Here is a 21,209-nt window from a genome sequence, read left to right on the forward strand (position 1 = left end):
ATTCAGAATTATACGAAATTTCGTATATTTCGAAATTTTTAAAAGGAAAATTTCGGAATTATTTTTTTAAAAAAATGCAAGGACCCCCTAAAAACAAAATGAGTTTAGAACCAAATTTTTCCGTGGTTACCCAAGCCTAATATATATATATATATATATATATATATATATATATATATATATATCTGTGGAATGTCCAAGGTGGGAGAAATAACCTTTTCTATTTAAAGCAGTGGTTCTCAACCTTTCTAATGCCGTGACCCCTAAATGAAGTTCCTCATGTTGTGGTGACCCCCAACCATATTTTCGTTGCTATTTCATAACGGTAATCTTGCTACACTTATGTATCATAATGGAAACATGTGATATGCAGGATGTATTTTCACTGTTAGAAATTGAACATAATTATTGACTGGGAGGAATTGACAGTGATTTACAATGATTTGGACCCTACTTGGCACAAATACTCAATATGCCCAAATTTGACCAAAAAATACTGAAGGTCTTTAGGGGAAATTTTCCTTGATTTGAAGTTGTAGTTGACCTCCACCCAGAGAGCACTGCGAACCCAAACACCGATGGATCTGGACCGAGCTCGGCAGGGGGTGAGGGCTTGGTGGCAATGGCTCCCCAGACTGCCAGGCCATGTGGAGCTGCCCCTCTTAAGCTCAGCAGGTAGTGAGTGCCAGGCAGCCATGGCACTCCATGGATGACCAGGCCAATTCTGGGAGCCGTCCACCCAGGGGACGAGAGCCAAGCAGAAAAGGCTCCTCAATGGCAAGACTGTGCGGGCAGCCCTCTGCCTGACCCACGCGCCCCTTCGAGTTTGGAAAGGCGTGTGGACCGGGCGTAAAGGCTGACCGCATGGCGAGGCATTGCGGGCAGGCCTCCGCCTGGCCCACGCACCCCTCCGAGTTTGGAGAGGCACGTGGGCCGGGCGGAAAGGCTGCCCACATGGCGAGGCCTTGTGGGTAGGCCTCTGCCTGGCCCACGTGCCTCTCTGAGTTCAGAGAGGTGCGTGAGCCGGGTGGAAAGGCTGCCCACATGGCAGCCATTTTGGAGGGGGCGGGGCCAACCAAGGCAGCTTTGCGACCCCCCAAAATGGCTTAATGACCCCCCGGGGGGGTCACGAACCCCAGGTTGAGAACCGCTGATTTAAAGCAAATGTGAATGTTTCAATTACTAAGTTTGAATAGTACTGAGCAGTAATGAAGCTGAAATCAGTGTGGGTATCTGCATAGAGGTAGCCTGATTTCTGTTGCCTGGGGGCATCCCCTGTTTGGGAGGTGTTAACTGTCCTTTGATTGTTACCTGTCTGGCGTTCTGTTTCTGAGTGATGTACTTTCTTTACAAGGGGTTTGTAAAATTTCATATTCCATTAGTAAGTCGTATCTAATTTGTAAATTTTGTATATATGAACAGATATTAAGAAACACGGGAACCAAAACTCTCCAATACTTTTTCTTTTGAATTCTGTAATGCTCGGAAGCCTATCAAAGTCAATATCATTTTCAGTGCAAGAGAGGGAAAGCAAAAAGGCTGCTATTACTCTTTAAATTAATGGTCTCTTGCCATGAGGACAGCAGGAGGGCAGGACAAGGCATTGTTTCCTCATTGTTTCCTTTTTACACCATCAGTTCAACTTGGCTCCATGCACTATATCAGAAGGCAGAGACATCTCCAGCTCATCCCCTGTTTGGGTTGAGCCAGCACGTCAACGACTTAAATCAAGACACAGTTTTCTTAGATCTACAGAGACACTCGCTGGAACACCCCAGCAAGTGAGAGTCCAAAAGTGGCAGGCCCAAACCCAGCACCTCAATTCATGGGTGATACCAGATGAGAGACTCCCCCCTGGGCACTCAGAAGACTGGGCGACTTGGAAGGCACTGAACAGATTGCGCTCTGGCACCACGAGATGCAGAGCCAATCTTAACAAATGGGGCTACAGGGTGGAATCCTCGGCATGCGAGTGCGGAGAAGAACAAACCACTGACCACCTGCTGCAATGCACCCTGAGCCCTGCCACATGCACGATGGAGGACCTTCTTGCGGCAACCCCAGAGGCACTCCAAGTGGCCAGATACTGGTCAAAGGACATTTAACCAAATACCAAATTTGCAAAATCTGTGTGGTTTTTTTTCTTTCTTTCTTTTCTTTTTTTTTCTTTTTCTTTTTAATCTCTGTGTTTGTTTTGCTCTGTTAGAATTGTAATACAATGGTTGCTGATGACATGATAAATAAATACTATATCAGAATGGATCCATATTTTTCATGAAAAGCTAGACTTAACATGCACCAAAGAAACACCTAATAACTACGCACCCTTCCAGACAGGCCCTATATCCCAGGGCCTGATCCCAGGTTTTCTGTTTTGAACTCGATTATATGAGTCCACACTTTCAGATAATCTGGGATAAACAGAAAACCTGGGATCGGATCCTGGGTATAGGGCCTGTCTGGAAGGACCCTGAATCTTCCTGTTTTATCTGGTCAGCTTCAGATAGGATGCCATTGATAGGGAATTTTTAAACACCCCTTTAAACTAGTGACATGAACAGGATTATGGTTAAGTGTTCTTTTACCATTAAGGAATTTCAAGATGTTCACAAATATATCTCAGTTAAGGAATGACATTACTAGGAAACACAGTCACTAAGTAATCATTAGTATATGTCAAGAAAGATGAAAGTACATCTTAAACTGAGAGGAAAAATTGCCTTTTCATATTGCAATTGCAAAAGCCTTGATATAAATGCCATTTTTCTTGTGTTTCCCGTGCATTGTACAAAGTTGTGGGTTCATATTTTCTTTATTGTGTTTATTTCTCTCTAAAGCTGTAGTCAAAATCAAATCAAAGTGGTATAAATACAGAAGCCTTTACTAAATAAGCACTAACTTTTTGGTTGTGCAAAATCTTATATTTGAAGAAACACAACAAATTTTCATTTGTTGTTGTAATAATTTGTCATCAAGTGTGCTTTAACTAATGGTATATATAAATGAGAGACTTCCATGACCAACATCCTGCTCAGACCATTGCTTCCTTGATTGAATCAATCCCAACTGCATGGATTGATTCAACCCACACGGGTGGATTACACACACCCACACACACACACAAAACTAGGGCTTGGCTAGTAACATTTGATAAAATTTCCATCACAATTGTGAATATATAGGTTTAGATCCATAATGTGCCTCCATTGACTAGAAATGTCCCCCTCTCTACAAATGTTTTATACAGTATAATTCCCATCTTTATGGGACTGGTCCCTGGGGTTTCATTCACCTGATTACTCAGAAATATGTTCTGTCTAAGCATTTTCTAGGTCCTTCAGCAAAATCTATGACATGTTTCTGCTGGAGGTTGGCCATAAAGTTGCGCTGGAGAAACTGACAATGCATAGAGAAAGATCCTCTCTTTTAGGTCCTCCATCCTTTCGAATATTTAAACATAGCTATCATGTCTCATCTCAACCTTCTCTTCTGCAGTGTAACATACCCATACTCTCTCCCTCTGGAGGCCAGACCACCCCATTCATCCTAACATTTAGGAAACGGGTGAAGACGTGGCTGTGGAGTCAGGCCTTCGAGGAATGAGACAACACCATAGGACTCTGGGTGGAAGTGGATATAGATCCATTTTAATAGGACGACTGACCACTGTAGTTTTATATTTAGTGTATTTTAAAGTTGATGTGTAATTTGTGATATATGATATTTTAATGAATGTATATGTTTTTATGGCTGTAAACCGGGCTGAGTCCCTCAACGAGGTTGAGAAGCTTGGTATACAAAACTGTGAAATAAATAAATAAATAAATCTTTAAGCTGTTCCTCATAGTGCATGGTTTCCAGACCTTTGAACATTTAGTTGCCCTCCTCTAGACATGTTCCAGCTTGTCAATATCTTTCTTGAGTTGTGGTGCCCAGAATTAGGTACAGTATTCCAGATGAGATCTGACCAAATAGAATAGAGGGACACCATTACTTCCCTTGCTCTAGATACTACACCCTTTTTGATGCAGCTCAAAATCCCATTGATTTTTTCAGCTGCTGCATCACATTATTGGTTCATATTCAACTTGTAGTCTACTAAGACTTCAAGATCTTTTTCTCATGGACTGTTGTGGAGCCAGGTGTCACCCATCCTGTATCTGTACATTTCATTTCTCCCTACACCACATTTCTCATTCTTGAAAAAAGTCTCTAAAGAAATGAGATGTTGGGCATACTATGTCTGTCAGTTGGTTAAACACTCATAAGTGGACAGAGGACTAAAGGATAATGATAGTAAGTACTGTAGACTAGACGGAAGAAAATAAGCTTGAGGAGCCCTCATCCATGTATCTTAAAACTCAAACTGTGTTTCACACAAATAGTTAATGGTTGTGCATTTTTTTTCTTTTTGTCATTTTCCAAAATGTGTCACACATTTTAGACATACTGGATTTTTAAAGAAAGTATTTTTGACATCTGTCTGATCACTGATATATCATCAAAATACTTTCTAAAAAAGCCGTTTCACTAGCGCAATTAAGAGCCCAGAGCCCTATTTTGTTGTTGATTTGTTTAAGCATTTATGTCTTTTTCCAAAACACACTTGGATACATATTTACTTTCAGCATGATTGTTTTCTACATATATGATATTATATTGAAAAAATAGCTTCACCTAATGGGAACAAAAATCTTTTGCTATCTGTAGGAAGAAATACTTAACATTTTTGTTCATATTGCTGTTCTCAATGGAGAAAGTACAGATGGTGGTTCCTGGCAACAGCAGCCTTGTAGGAAGGCTCCGTTCTCATTCTATGAGTGTGCAGGTTGTCAAACCAACTGACATCTTTGCAATAGTAAAGGTCAGTAAGATTTCAAAATTAAAATAATTGTTGGTTGTGATCTGGCTAAGTAAAAACTTTAACCTGTTTAGAGAAATGGCTGCTGACTGGCATGGGAGCTATGCAGTATATTTCTTGTTTCATATAAGAGCTGTGTAGCGTCCTGGCTCTGAAGCACACTGTCTTTCAGAGGGTAAACATTACCAACCATTTACTGGGGTTTATAGCTTACATAATGGATACAAGACAGGGGAGATATTCTATGGTTGTATGAGTTTTAAAGCCTCCCAGATGTTCTTGGATTGCAAATACCAGCATTATATATAACATTATATATAATAGGATCCTATTGATTATATATAATAGAATCCTGTGAATATAATAGGATCCTATTTATTCATTCAGACAACCAGAATTGACTAGTATATAAATTTGGGCTGTCGTGGACTACCCTGATGCCTACTCTCCATTCCTTTTACTTTAATGTTTTCCACTGATATGAAAAAAGTAAAAGGTTTATTCGCTTATCCTGAATCTTAAATTCAGTCAAGACAACTTCAGACATAGTAGCTTCTGTTTTAGGGTGTACTATCATTTCTCATCTTAGAAAATGACAACAATGTGGCAGTCCTATGTGAATGACACACTAAGTTCTGCTATAGATGGAATCAATGTGCAAGATGGGGAAATTAAAAGTGTGAAACCTCACACAAAAAGTGCCTCTTTACATTAGATTCATCTTATGTCCATTCATATTCCCTTTGTTTAAGATTGCAAAGTTGTCCAAGATAGCAAAGTGTGGTCTTTGAAAACTTTCTACAATCACATTTCCACCTTCTTTAACTTCAGAAGGCATTCTTATGAATGCTCCTGGTTAAAAGACAGATTGGTATTTCAGTTACAATGATCAGTGTTTCTTGCTGTGGTAAATAGTACTAAATGTTTTGGCTTTTATTGAAATCAAAAGCACTTTCACAAGACAGCATGCATAGTCCAACTCCTGTATCCGTGGGAGATACATTCCAAGATCCCCTGTGGATAACTGAAACCATAATAATGAGTCCTATAGTTTGACTATACTTTGGCAGGGAGTACATAGAATTTCACTGGAGATGCTATACAGACCCATAAGCACTTCCATTTGTAGAATTTTCTTGGTCCTGCATTGCTATTCAATTATATGCTTGGCCAAAAGCACAGGACAACCACTGTAGGTCAAATATACTTCAAGGAGTTATATTTTGGGGAGGTCACATGTAAGTGAAATTATGGGCATCAAGTCATTAGGGGGGGCATGCTGCATATGATTATAGCTAAAGCAACCCATTAGAGCCTTGTTGTTGAACATCTGCTGTAGATTGTCCTTTTCTATTTAGTTTCTGACCCACATTTTTAATTGCTGATGAGCTTTGACATTCTAATTGCTACACACACTATGAACTGATTACAATTCTGTATGCTGATTTAGGAAGTAGCTTTGTTGAGAACTGATCACATTACCAAGTTAATGCCTTTCCTTCTACCAATGGAAATAAAAACAACCTCTGGTGCATTTAGAAGGTTCATTATATGGCTATCAGAGCGTTCCCTGTGTCCTAAATTCTTAGAAAATTGGTTGGAAACAACCAATTTAACAAAGCAGTCTCTCATTTATTCAACTTCAGATAACTTTAAAACAAAGCAAAACAAGCAATTGCTTTTTTTTTCAAAAAATAATTTAATATGGTTTATGAAAGCAATAATCTCCCTGAAATTGGTTATATTGCTGCCATTTGTTATAGTCTTAACTTCCCTTGTTGTTGGCCTGTTCTGTTAAATGAACATTCAATGATTAACAGATAATGTGAGAAATTTTTGTTGATGATCATTACCTGAATCATAGGAGATAATCCTGTGTCATAAGTAAATGGGTGCTAGAACTAAATGTGGAGAATGTGTCCTGAAATATAATTACATGTTGTTAATCAGCAGCCCTATTTGTAGAGTGAACTGTGGGAGCTGAACTGTAGTGGAGTAGAAGAAAGCGTAGAATACTATTTATTAAAACTAGTGTGTTGGGCTTTGCATCTAACAGGCTCCACATTATCTGAAAAATGTTAAGAGAAACAAGAAGTAACAATGTAATAGAATATTTGTGTGTGTGTGTGTGTGTGTGTGTGTGTTTAAAGTTAATTATGATGGTCACTTAAAAATAGTAATACAAAATAAATAGACATATGTCATCAAAAAAGAAAAGAAAAAGGGAATATGAATTGACATTGACAATTCACATATATAACTGACAATCATATTATTGTCATTGTTATTATTTCACATTTTATCATTTCCTTTCATATATATCTCACCCATTTCTTAACAACGATACTTAAGACATCATGGAAAAATAAATCAAATACATTTTTAAAAAAATGAAGTCTAGTCAAAATATAAATATTTTACATCTTTCTATTGTAGAGATCACCGTGACTTATGTGTTGCTGAGTCTGCTGCCCAGGAGTAAAATGTAGATGTTCAAGTCCTTTGTTTAACCTTCTGATGTGTCTTTATGCTGAATCAAGACTTGGAGTAGATTTTCCTAAGCAGAAGATTATTTTCTAACTGTTAAGTTACACTGCCATCTAATAATAAATCTGTAATTAGTTAATTAAATCCAATGATGGAGTAAGTATTCATACTCCCCTAGATTTGCTTAAGTCTGGGGTGCATGCATTAGTTTAAGCACTGTTAAATACCCTATCAGTGGAGTTGCAAGAGGTACACAATAAATTTAATAATATGAAAGCAGACTGCAATGATAACTCGGTTCTTTGTGGGTTTCAATGGATGAGTGATTATTTTTGTTAGTTTGTTTTATTCCCTTCCTCTGTTTTATTTTTCCTCTGTCCAATTTCCTCAGGCTTTGTCTTCTGTCAAGCTTTCATCCCTCTTCAGAATTGCTTACATCTACCTCATCTCCTCACACTAAATCTTCCAGTCTTTTTTGCAGCTATGAGGGACCCCAAAGGCCCTGCAGGCATGTTGGAACTACATTGCTCCTTACATACCACACATAAGGTTTGCTTAGAAAATTATTTGAAACATAGGTATTACATGGAGATATCATTTTAAGTTTGAGAAGTATTCAGGGTTGCAGTCTAGCATAATCCATCATTTAGCACAGTGGTTCTCAACCTGTGAGTCCCCAGGCCTACAGCTCCCAGAAATCCCAGTCGATTTACCAGCTGTTAGGATTTCTGGGAGTTAAAGACCAAAACATCTGGGGACCCACAGGCTGAGAACCACTGGTCCAGCATAACACATCACCTTTTCCACAAGGGACTCTACTCAAACTTTTCAAAGGCCCTCATTGTCATAGATAGATAGAGACCTTTTAAGAGCTAAATTATATTGCATGGATATATAATTATTCAAGTTACCAAAAAAATGAGAACATAGCAAATAAAAGATAGTAGATGTGAACTATTGACAGATTTTCACTTTCTGCAATGTTAAAATTCAATGATTTAAGGAAAAGGTGCCATAATTCTTATCGGAGGGACAACTCAGGGGTGTAGCCCTCTCCTTTGACTACACTACCCAGGTGGTCAGAGAGCAGCATTGGGAATATGAATTTTGTTGATAATACCTACAATTTATCAAAATAAAGAATAAATTGTCTTTGAAAGAAAAAAAACACAATTCTGTTCAGGCAGTGTACACCAATACACGGGCTATTACTTAGTTTTCATGTGTGTGTGCAGAAATCTCCTTAGCAAGAACATCTGCATTTTTCTCTCATTTTTCATTCAAAACGAACCAATACTCAGACAGCACAACTTAATAAATCAGACTGATATTTCATTATCTAGATTCAACACATCCACCAAAAGTAATGGAAACTTCCCCCACTCTGCCATAATTTACCGTAAAGACAAGTATTTTTTTTCCAGTTAACAAGCAAGCTTGTTTCCTGAATGAAAAGCGTTAAGGTCGTTGCCCATTGCTGCTGCAGTCAGGCCAATATTTATATCTGAGCACCTATAATGTCAAAGTGGAATTCCCTAAGGGGAAAATCATCTAATTGTGTGGGAGCTAGCAAAAAAGAGTATGCACTATTATACAACATCATACATTACTTTAAATAGATCCTAGAACTCACTGTAATCTTTATTTTCATTCAACCCTTCATGTTCACTTAGAAGTCACTTTTGGTGAGTTTATTTTCTCCTGGGGGATAACTGTAAACAAAAGTATGACTAGGAAGAAAAATCTTTAGAACATTTGTCTGCCTTTGAAATGGATGTAGAAAAGAGTGTTTAAGAAGTATTCATTTCAGTTCTTTCCCCTGCACTTGTAATTATTCTGCTCCAACTTCCAGTTCCATACCTTGAGGCAAGGTGCTGTAACAGAGTCAGAACGGAAGAATTGCTTTGTCTGGTATATGCTGTTTCAAAGAAGCTGGATGTACTATAAAACACAGTGCTCTGGCTGTTCATAAATGCATAACACAGGAGCCTCTGAAGTCGCCTCTTGACTTAATTATCCAAATTGGCCAAATAGTCTGCTCCTCAAATGAGCCAGTCAGGAACTAATAAATCCTTCCTCACTGTTGTTTAATAAAACTGTTATTAGCTGATAGACACCTCATGCTAGCAATAAACAAGCAGTAGTGAATTATTTGAGCAACCTGTGGTTGAGATGAATGAATTTTTCATCATGTGGTGACTAACAGAAGCCAACTAGCATTTTCATTAACAATTGGACTATATTTTTCTAGATTTAAATAGTAAGCAGGTCATGACAGTTGTAATTAAAGCAGAACTGGAACACTTCAGGGCTTGGAGGGCTAATTTTTTTCTCCAATGTTCTTAAACATTGCAATCCTAGGTCCAGTTGTTGTAAGTGATGTAAAGGTAAAGGTATAGGTTTCCCCTGACATTAAGTCTAGCCGTCTCTGACTCTTGGGGGGGGGGGGTGCTCATCTCCATTTCTAAGCTGAAGAGCTGATGTTGCCCACAGACACCTCTAGGGTCATATGGCCAGCATGACTACATGGAGTGCTGTTACTCTCCTACCAAGGTGGTACCTATTGATCTACTCACATTTGGATTTTTTCAAACTGCTAGGTTGGCAGAAGCTGGGCCTAACATGAAGAGCTCACCCTGCTCCCCGGATTTGAACTGCCAACCTTTTGGTCAGCAAGTGGTTTAGTGGTTTAACCCTCTGTGCCACCAGCAGCATACCAAAGTGATGTAGAAGGGAAGGATTAAACTCTATTCATTTCTACAACTATACTATTTCAGATGACTGGAAGTGCACCCTCATGACTCCAGGTTACTTCAAGGGTGTTTGTGAGCATTATAAAGCAGAATCTGGCCCTGAATAGATTTTGGACTTTTAATTGTGGGAAATGTGGATTTCATTGAGAAGCAAGAGTATCTGAGGGCTATGGGAACCCCCACCCCAAAAGGGCTGCATTTCGTTCAACAAGCTAAGGTCAGACCTCTGCTATAAAGATTAGATAAGTGTCTTGACCAATTAATTGAATTCTTTCAACAATCAGTTGCCCATTTGCTTTCCACATGTCCTCATGAAGCATATGCAGATATGGATTCATAATGACAATCTTTAAAGATTAAACAGCTTGAGAGCATTCAATACTTCAAGGAGCATCTATCTCTATGTGGAACATATTTCCAAAATGTAAGGAGTCCAACTGCGGCTTGTGGATAGCCAGCACGACACACAAGGCCCAGTTGGAGATAGTAAAGAAGTCAACCCGGGTCCATCTGGCAAAAAACCCCAAGCGGAGCAAGGGCAAGGCTACTACACCATATGGCTAGTGGATGGCATCTAATGGACCAAATGGCCTGGCAAAATGCAGGAGAAGAAAACTCCCCCAACCCCCTTTACCATTGTAAACCTTGCACTTTGCCTGGTGACTGATGAGGCAGTCACTTGAGACCACACCATTGTCCAAAGGTAGGAAAGGGGACAAAAGGGAGGAAGGTATAACCATCCAGCCTAAAGCCCAGATGGAGTAATCAATCATCTGGCATGATCAATTGCAAGAAGAACAAACCAGACCAGAAGGAGGGGCTGACTATTTTATCCTCTCATCTAGGCCTGGGTAACAACGGAAAAATTTGTTTCTAAAATCGATTCGTTTTTTGGGGTTTTTTGCGTTTCAATATTTAAAAGAATTCCGAATTTTTTTTTAAAAAAAGTTTGATATTTATGAAATTTCATAAATGGTAAAAAAATTACAAAACAATAACGTAACAATAACGAAACAATAACGAATCGATTCGTTAATGGCGGACGCGACCGCGCAATACGCTAAAAAACCTCCAAATGGGACAGGGGGAACTTCTGAAGCTTCCCTCTCCCTCTGTTGTTGACTGTTGGTGTGATATTATAATTTTTTTTTCACTAATTAAACAAAAAACAACTATAAAACATGCCCCAGACATGCAGAAATAATAACGAAACGACCTCAAACCAATAACGAAACGAATACATAACGAAATATGAAGCATTTATGAAACGAATTGAAAAATTTGTTTCGTTTTTAAGCTGCTCCAAAATGGTTCATTATCGCTTCGTTAACAAAAAAAATAACGAATTTTTAACGAATTACGAATTAACGAAATGAAACCGCCCAGCCCTACTCTCATCCATGCCCGTGCCACATGTCAAGGCTGATGCTAGTCTCACAAGAGAAACCAGTTTCTATTCACGGGGGCTTCAAAGGCTTATCCCCAACCAAATAACAGGGCCTTTGGTCATTGGCAAGGACTACCCCTACATGTGGAGCTTGTTTCCAAAACCTACCAATCAATCTAAGCACATTTTAAAGGAACTGACAAAATATGCTGAGGATACATAAACCTTTGCTACAAAATGCAATTTTCCAAGCCCTGTACCAAACTGATTTGATACATTTTGATAGTTATAATCTATACATACTCCTAGCCAACAATGTGCTGCAATGTATATCTCAATTTTCTTTTTTTTCTTTTGAATATGGAACTTTTTGGAAGCAAACTCCACATATACTGTATATGCTTACATGAAGATTAAGGTCTGCTGGAGAGGTCCTTTTTGGTGTCTCACTGTTGGAAGCAATCCTCTGTGGCACCTTAGTTATGGAGTATACTCTGCTTATAGGCTCAGTTGCCATCTATACTGGTATCATTCTATTAACAAACAAAACTAAAGCCTTCAAGGCTCGATTGATTGCATTTGAATTTACAAATGTGTTACGCTCTTAACTCATTTCAAACTCTTTTAAGTGGTTTTACCTTTTCTTGCTTTTAGTGTTCAATGATTTAATAGGCTTATAAGACACTCGCTCAAACTTTTCCTTTCATGAAAAAAGAAAGGCAAGGTAACCCAATCCATTTTGTATTTAAAATTAAAAACAAACCCTGAAAATGTACCTGATCTCTGAAGATGATCTAATCTTTGAAGACCAGGGCTAAGTACTTCAAGCTCACTGCTGGTATTTGGGCTAGCGAAAATTCTAATACTAATGGAATGCAAGTACTCATTTAGCTTTGTGATTTAGACCATCGCCTCACAGCAGGATGAGGAAGATTCGCAGTAAATTCTGCTGAGTCAGCAGCAAGGGTTTATTTAAGCTTTCATACTCTTCCAAACTTGGCAACTGGTTTATTATCATATACCCCATATGTTATTCAGCCTGAAGTGCTTCTAATAGACAAAGCAATGGCCCACAAAACAAACAACAGCTTATCCATGAAAGACAACACCGATCAGGCAATAGCTATTAGAATTTATGACAATAAACAATTGCCCACATTTCAACAAAGCAAAAGCTAAAACAAACTCTGGCACATATTTATTCTTTGTAATTATGAACCCACCCCACCCCCTATATATATGTGTCAGTAGAATGTAAAGAATACTCAAGCAAAATAGCTTGGTGTTTTATTTCTAACTCTTTGTTGTCTCGATAAACTTTTAAGTACCCACACCCAAAGCGAATTTGAGCAGTGCTGTGTTAAAGCATCCATTTAGAGATAATGATTCTTTTATATAATCATGCTCATTTCATTTTCACTATGGGTTTGTGGCATCTCCTAAACCAAACTGGTCTACTGCAAAGAGATTTTGCTATCCCAAAGAATAAATGATTAAAAAGAGTGAAAGAACTACACTGCATAAAATTTTTGTTTGTTGTTTCATCTCAGTCATAAAACTCAGTCCTAAATAAGGATGCAATGATTGTCTTGGGGTGCTTCTAGACAAATAACTGGGTTCAGACATGAAGATGTTTCCAAATAAATTTTGTGTGATGGGGGTTTTGTGTTTGAAGGTCCAAATATACTGTCTCTTTGAAAGAAAACAGACTAAGAAAGCAAGTGACAGGGTGAGAGGGTAAATTAATCAAAAGACATCAGTATTTACTACAGCTTTTGGTATAACACATGATGTGGATCTAGTTCTCTAATGCCAATTCTACATGGGCAGGTTAATCCGTGTCCTCTGGAGTAGATTTACTCCATCAAGTACTTGCTGAATATGGATCTATATATCCTTTTTTAAAAAAAATAATTTTTATTGAGAAACTTTTTCAAAAAATATCATACAAAAAACAGCACAATAAAGGGGGGGGGGGAGAGAGAGAGTTATACAATAACATTAAAAAGGACCAGAGGGAGGGGGGTGGAGGGGGGTTGGGGAAGGTGAGGGAAAGGGATGGGGGAGTGAGGGGTGAGGGAGTAGGTAGAGAGAGAGAGTGAGGGGGAGGGGGAAAAGGGAGGGGGGGACTTCCTGCTCCAACGTCTTCACGTTCTCCAATGAGTTTCTTCTTGGTTGGGCTTCAAAGTGTAGCCTATCTCTTTGTGTATTCGTTTTTTTCCTCCTACTTGAATGTCCACTCATATTGCTTGTTTTAGGGATATACCTTCTCTTAATTTAAGAGGAGGCCATTTAAGAGGTTCCAATCTGTCCTCTTCAGAGGACGACCATTCGATTCTTTCATCGCATAGGTCAATCTATCCATTTCCCTGATTTCTATTACTTTATCAATCCAGTCCTGCTCTGATGGGATTTCCTTTGATTTCCATTTTTTAGCGAAGACCAGTCTTGCCGCCGTTGATAGGTATGTAAATAATATATCTTCGTTTACACTTAGCTTCCATTCCTCTTTAAAGATGCCCAATAGGTAGCATTCTGCTTTATCCTTGATCTTAATTTTGAAAATCTTTTCGCAGATTCCATTAATTTTCCTCCAGTATTTTTGTGCTCGGGGACAGGACCACCATTGATGGAAGAATGTACCCACTTCGTCTGCGCATTTCCAGCACTTATTGTTGGCTTTTTTATACATCAGGGCTATTCTCTGGGGCGTCATATACCAACGGTGGAACATTTTGTACCAATTCTCCTTTAGTACAGTGGCATAGGTGTATTTGATCTTCTTCTGCCATATTTGTTCCCACTCTTCTAATCTTATAGGCCTCCCGATGTTCCTCGCCCATTTGATCATACACTCTTTAACCCTTTCTTGCTCTGTTTCTCTTTCTAGCAGTAGATTATATATTGAAGTTACGTTTTTTTTGTTTTTCCGTAGGACCCTTTCCCAAAATGTATCTTTTTCCATGAAGCCCTCTTTTTGATCTTTATTGAAGTGCTCTCTCAATTGGAAATAGTGGAGCCACGAAAAGGATGTAAATTCCTTAGTTAGCTCTTCTTTTGATTTCAATTGCAGTAAGCCTTCTTTCTTTTTGGTTGCAGTCCTATAGGTAGGCCAATTTCTCCAGCCTAGTAATCTTCTTTGCTCCCCTTCTAATGGGGATAGCCACATAGGTGTTTGACCTGGATAGAGATTCCTTTTGTATTTGTTCCAAACTCTCAGGAGGGGCCTCCGTAGTGCATGATTGTTGAAGTTTTTTTCCTTCCTAGTTCGATTCTGCCATAAGTAGGCATGCCAGCCAACTCTTAGGTTGAACCCTTCGAGTGTTAGCATTTTATCTTTCTCTAGGAGGATCCAGTCTTTGATCCAATTTAATGCACAAGCATCATGGTAGAGGATCAGGTCCGGAAGGCCTAAACCTCCTCTCGCGGTTGCGTCTATCATATGAATATGTTTTATTCTAGGTTTCTTCCCATTCCATATGTATGCTCTTATTATCTTATTCCAGTTTTTAAATGGAGTTTTACTTTGTATGATCGGAATGTTTTGGAAAAGAAAGAGAGCTCTAGGTAAGATATTCATTTTGATGACAGCGATTCTTCCAAGAAGGGATGTTTTCAGTTTGGTCCAATTTTGTAGGTCTTCTTTAATCTTCTTCCAGACTGGTTCATAGTTGTTCTTAAATAATTGTGAATTGTTGGCTGAGATGGCTATACCTAAGTATCTTATTTTTGGGACTATAGGCATGCCTGTCTGAAATTGAAGTTCTTCCTGGTGTTCTTTTGTTATATTTTTGTTAGAATTTTCGACTTCTCCTTGTTGATCTTGAATCCTGCTAGCATTCCGAACGCCTCTATTTTTGAGAGCCATAAATGTGCCTGTTTTCTTGGATTTTCTATAATACATATCAAGTCATCCGCGAATGCTCGAAATCTTAGTGCATGCTTGCTGACACTTAGTGGTGTGGTATCTATGGATCTATATATCCTAATAGATAAGATTGTCTTTTTTCTGGCCCATTCCCTTTTCCTCATGTTGTCCCATAGCTCCTCACCATCCATGGATTTCACGGTGAATGCCAGGTTATCACCAGTTATTTTTGATAAGATCATCTATAAGATCAGCAGGGAGGGGGTAGACTGAACTCTTCCTTCTTGCTCATTGTTCAGGCTCTGCATTTTGACCTCAGCAGATGGAATAGGTGGTGGTCAGATTTTTGCAAAGAGATTTATGGCCAGCAAGAAAGGGTATGGCTCATGTTCTGATATCAGCAGCGCTCAGTGGCTGAATAGAAGCAACTAAAGCAGATACACTGAAAAATGCGACAGCCCAGTGGGGTGGGTGTGATTTGACTGTTGGTCTGGAGAATGGTCTGGATTCAGTATATATGTGCAGGAACCAGTGTTTCCTCTGCAGAAAAAAATGCTGTGCAAAAACCCATGAGTAAATTCTATGCAATATCAGTTTTGAACTATGAAAATTATTTTCAATTGAGGATTGCCCACATGAAAGTTTCTTCATGCTTGCAAAACAATTTTTGACTGTTTAATTTTTTTAAATTTTTTTCCATCCTAGCAATAATCTGTATGTGTGAATGGACTATCCCAGGTATCATACCTGTAGATAAGAGAGAGAATGTAATGACATAATTATGATATAATTATGATACAATTATGATGTCATTATTATATTTAAAAATTACTGTTAAAGTAGGAATATGACTTCACCATATGATGGGGGGGGGTATCACATAGGGGACACCTACACTGGCCAGGTTAGCTCAGTGTTAATCTTTGTTCAGAGCTCTTGAATGAGATCTCTCCAACTTGTCCTATCGGCACCAGCCCTGCTCAGGTCTTGCAGGCTTGGGACCATGGCTTCTTTGATTAAAGTAATGAATTGTATGTGTAGAATCTTCAAAAAATCTCAATGGGCATGTGCTAATTATTCGAAATGATTTAGAGAGCATCTACAGTAGAGGAAAGTACCCGCTATAAACAAAAACCTTTTTCATAAGATAACATTGAAAATGGCAAACAGAGAGTAAGAACACACCTTGAATATATGTATTTTCTCACTTTCCTGCCTTGTGTGTTTTTAAACTTCTCAAGAGATCTTAAGAAAAATGAACTTGCATGTGTGACATGGTTTACATACACTGTTAAAAAGCTGCTTCCTCCTCCTCCTTGATTACTGCTTATAGCTGGTAATAATATTGTTTTAATTTTATTCCTGAACAATATTTTTAAAAATTTATGTTTCCTAGATAAAATGTGCTTAACCTGTTTGAAGTTCAGACAGGCCGGAATCCATGTCACTGTGGGGTGACTAGTGCTTTTCCTGTATTGCACTGTTTACATTACTGGTGCCAATTTTATGAGCAGAACCATTACTTACTAAAGGACATATTTTTTTAAAGGAAAGACAAGTGCTCAGGGCACTTTCCTAAGATGATGATTTAAATTAATATAATCTCTAAGGTCCTTGAAAAATAGGTCAGCCTACAATAGGTTTTGAGCCATTGCCAACATGCCTGAAATATGGGGAGTTGGATAGAATGTGTCTGGTTTTCCAATTAACTTTTTTTTCTATAGTAAGTTACATTGCTCTTCTTTTAAGTGACAAAAACATTAGGCTCAAAGATGTATATTTTCCACTGGGATTTATATCATCGTTTTCTCTAATTATTTCATAATTATGAAGAATAATTACACTAAATGGTGATGCAAATGGCAGCAGAACAATATATCTTCCAGAAGTCCCCAAACAATTTAGAACAATTCAAATCTTTGAAAGAGAGAAGTTATGAAGCAGTGGATTTACGAGTAGTGAGAATCTCTTTAAATGTTTTTTTTCACATGCATGCTGATGAACACGGGTGCTTCTTGGGTTCTTCAAATATAGAGATATTATAAAAGTGAATGAAAAATGAATGAACCAACACCACACTTCATTAGTACACTTTCTAAAGAGCTGTGCAACATTTGTGCTGTGTAACCAAAGCAGAGCCCCCAAATCAAGGCAGATTGGACTGAATCAGACCAAATTGTATGATCTCCAAACTGAGAGTAATCTAGTTTGTCTATTGACCAGAATGGGTACAGTCTGAGGCACCTGAGGCCTATCTGGAGATCCAAACATCTAAAATAGTCATGAAAAGTCAGATAGTTTGTCCCTGCCATGACCATATAGGGACCAATCCAAGGTTTTTTATATACATGAGAAGGAGAAAAAAAGGAGCTTCTTTTCACTTGTGAACAACTTTGTTCTGTGATCTGAGGCAAGATTCTCACCAGCACCCTACAATCACTTTATTTTTAGGATAGGATTGTATGGAGTCACTGAAGCAATATAGTCCGATATCTTATCTTGATGTCTCTTCATTATGTTGTAGAGCATGCAAGAGATGTAGTGGTAGATGCCCAGATCATTGTTATTTGACCTTGGTAAGGCTTTAAATTTCCTTTTAGTTTGTTGCCAGTTTCATCTTATATTTTTTCTTGTTTGTTTGTCTCTTTAATTAGTCCCGCTGTGTTTGGGGTTGTGAAATGTATAAACCGAGTGTGGTGGGAAGGGGCTAGCACCCAAGGAAGCTTCCTTAAGCCCCTCTCCACCACAGACTGGTGGCAACATCAGTATTAAGAGACCACTGGTCTCATCGACAAGGGAATTCAAAGGTTCCCTTCCAGTCATATGGCTGACCTTTCTGCTGGGAGGTGAGTGTTTCCTGCTGCCCTGCCATCTAAATAGTGTTTGGTTCCTAAATTTTTAGATGAAAAGCAACAGTCTGTGTCATCACAAAAAAAGGCAGAACATTGCCTGGATCCATTTTCAGATTCCAGGACTGCTATCTGCTTTCACTGAAAGCAGAAAATGAAATGAGTTAAATCATCTCGCAGAAGTAGCAGCATGTTTCAATACCTTAAGAGGCAACACAAAGCAGGTAGCAGCAGGGATAAATGCATAGGGCAGAACCAAAACATGATGATAGTTTAGGCAGGGAACTCTTGAAGAGATGAAGTAGGGAGTATAGAGCTACAAGATGGAAATTTCCAATAAGAACCCAGATTCGCAAATGCCACAAGAGGAGGCAGAGCAATTTTCAGGAAGTTCTCACCAGCTGGACTTCTGATAGCACATGTTATCATAATCACTGTCCTTTAGAGCTACACCCTTGAGTTTCATCTGTTGTTTTGTTGGGAGAAGACAGTAAAAAAACACAATTGAAATTTCATTATCATTATTATAAGTGTTAGTTAAACTTTAACAGATTTAACTGACTGATGTCTACGTGGCCAGTACCGAAAGAAAAGGAACATGAGCAAACCACAAAGTTGTAATAATTGTGATGTTCTTCTTGTTTTGAAAAACTGCAAATATTGCCAGTACTTAGCACTATTTTTTTCTTTAAAAAAATTCTTTATAGTCTATCATCATTTATGTGGATGTGTGTGCATGTGGGGGAGGGATCAAATTATAAGGAAATGGAATGGATTATGTTTGGATTGATGCAGATTGAATCATGCTGAAAATGTTCAGATTGAGTTTTCAATTTAATTGGGTGCCCTATATACAAAGCCGCAGAATCTCTAATTTTTCCTGCAAGGTTCTGGGGAAAGCATCCAACCCAAGAACATTATGCAGCTTCTACATTTATCTACCTAAGAGCACATCGACATTGACCTTTTTATTCTGAAGTGGAGGGGACAAATAGGCTCTGTGGCACTTGTATGATGCCACAGAGCTCAGCAAACCATGACTTAGGCCCATGCAAACAGTAGAGCTTACTCCTTTTTGGAACCAGCCACAACTGTTTACATGGTCATTCCATAATCCATGGGCCCAGGTAGTCCCAGGACATGGGATGGCACTTACCACTTCTCCTGTTTTATTGCAATGTGGCATGGGACATGACGGGACTAGTGTCCCTTACCACAAGTGATATTGTTCAGGATGCAAGAGCAATCAGAGAAGTGAGTGAGTGAGGGAGGGAGGGAGGGAGGGAGGGAGGAAGTAAAGAAGGGGACAACCCCTCCTTTACTCCACATCATTCTGGCACCTCAAATGGCATCAATCTAGACAATGAGTGATGGACACCACCTATGCTACACCCAGTGGCCACCATTACAATGAGAACAAGAGGGGTGGCTACTCAGTACTGCTGAATTGTGAGGACTCCCTCCTACCTTTGCAGTGGCCCTGAGGCTATTGTTAAAATTTGCCATTCTGGATCAATCCTGGGATAAAGTATTCATGTAGAATCACCCTAAATCAGCATAAATGACAGACAAGCATCCTGGTGTAGCACACTTTTGACAGCATTTGTTTTTAAAATGCTGCTTATTGCATTGATCAAAGATTCAGAATAAATTGAGCTTCAGGACCATTGTTGTGCTTTCCCAGCTATTTTCATAATCATTAATGCTTAATTGTGGGGAAATTTAGCTTCACTATTTCACTCTTTTCTATTCTTTTATGGTGACCCTCCCTCTTTTACAGAAAAGGTGGCTGTGGCTGTGAAAGGTGTTTTCCTTAGTGATGAAGTGCGGACCAGTTTGTCTGAGAAACAAAACTGGCCAAGTTTTTGCTGACCTTATGTCCCTCCGAGTATTCACATATCTTGGCCTTTTTCCCAGCCTCTTTGCAGCTGGAGATCACCAGTGCATAATATTGTCAGAACTTCTCCTGAGAGAGTTCCATAAAAGGATAAGGGGGTAAGAAAACAATATTGGGGAGTGGGAGAATGAATTTAAATAAACTCGAAGGTCTTCAGTGAATCTTAATAAATGGGAAAGTTGCCAGTCACAATGTTATTTGTTCATCTGACAGTCTAAGTAAAGAGGGTCAGTATTATGTATGTGCATATTTACATCTGGCAAGCATCTCCGTTGATAAGAAGATACAAATTTCTTTGATCTGAAATCAGAAAAGATCTCTGTCTCTTTGTAAATATTGTGATTCATAAAATATATAAGTTGTTAAATTGTCATAATAAATTTACATCCCTTATTGTTGATGTTGAGGGCTGAATAATCAAGTATCATTCATCATATATTTTCTGGTACTATATATTTTTTCTATCCTGAGTGCCAAGAAATGCACTGTATCTTCAGGTATTTATGCTGTCTCAGTGATAACAACAGCAGGACCAGGCAAGGTGGCTGAAGGATGAAATTTCATATCAACACCCTATAGAAGCATCTCATTAAAAATGGAACAAATGGGACCTGCTGCCAAGGGAAGTGAGATGTCTCCTTATCTGGGTTCCCAAGAGGATCAGACATGTTGCTGTCCAAGCCAAAGTATAAGACAACATCTCTTCATTGGGTCTAAAGAGTGGCAGTTAAATCATTGTTCAACACTGGAAGCTTCCTCACTGAAAGGCAAAAGGCAAATTTAGTAGGTGTGGAAAGGCAACAAGATAACTAACCTTGTTATTTATGTAAACCACTTTTTTCATCTGAATTGGTTTGCTTAATGCCCTGCCCGACTCACCAAGGCAGAAAAGTTGTGATTGCGGACATTCCCTCCATTTGCCATTGCTGGCCTCTGTCTCCTTCTTAGGGCTCGTAACTATAAAAATTAACTACTTTTTCCATTACATTTTGTTAAGTTACTGTGCCAATAGGCAACATTGAAGGACCTCTTTCTCTCTCATTGTTAGAGCTATTGGCATGAAACTTGCTGCAGCTAAGAGGGACAAATATCTCCCCTATATGATTT

This window comes from Anolis sagrei, chromosome 3, assembly GCF_037176765.1.
Source record: "Anolis sagrei isolate rAnoSag1 chromosome 3, rAnoSag1.mat, whole genome shotgun sequence".
In the NCBI taxonomy this organism is placed as follows: Eukaryota; Metazoa; Chordata; class Lepidosauria; order Squamata; family Dactyloidae; genus Anolis; species Anolis sagrei.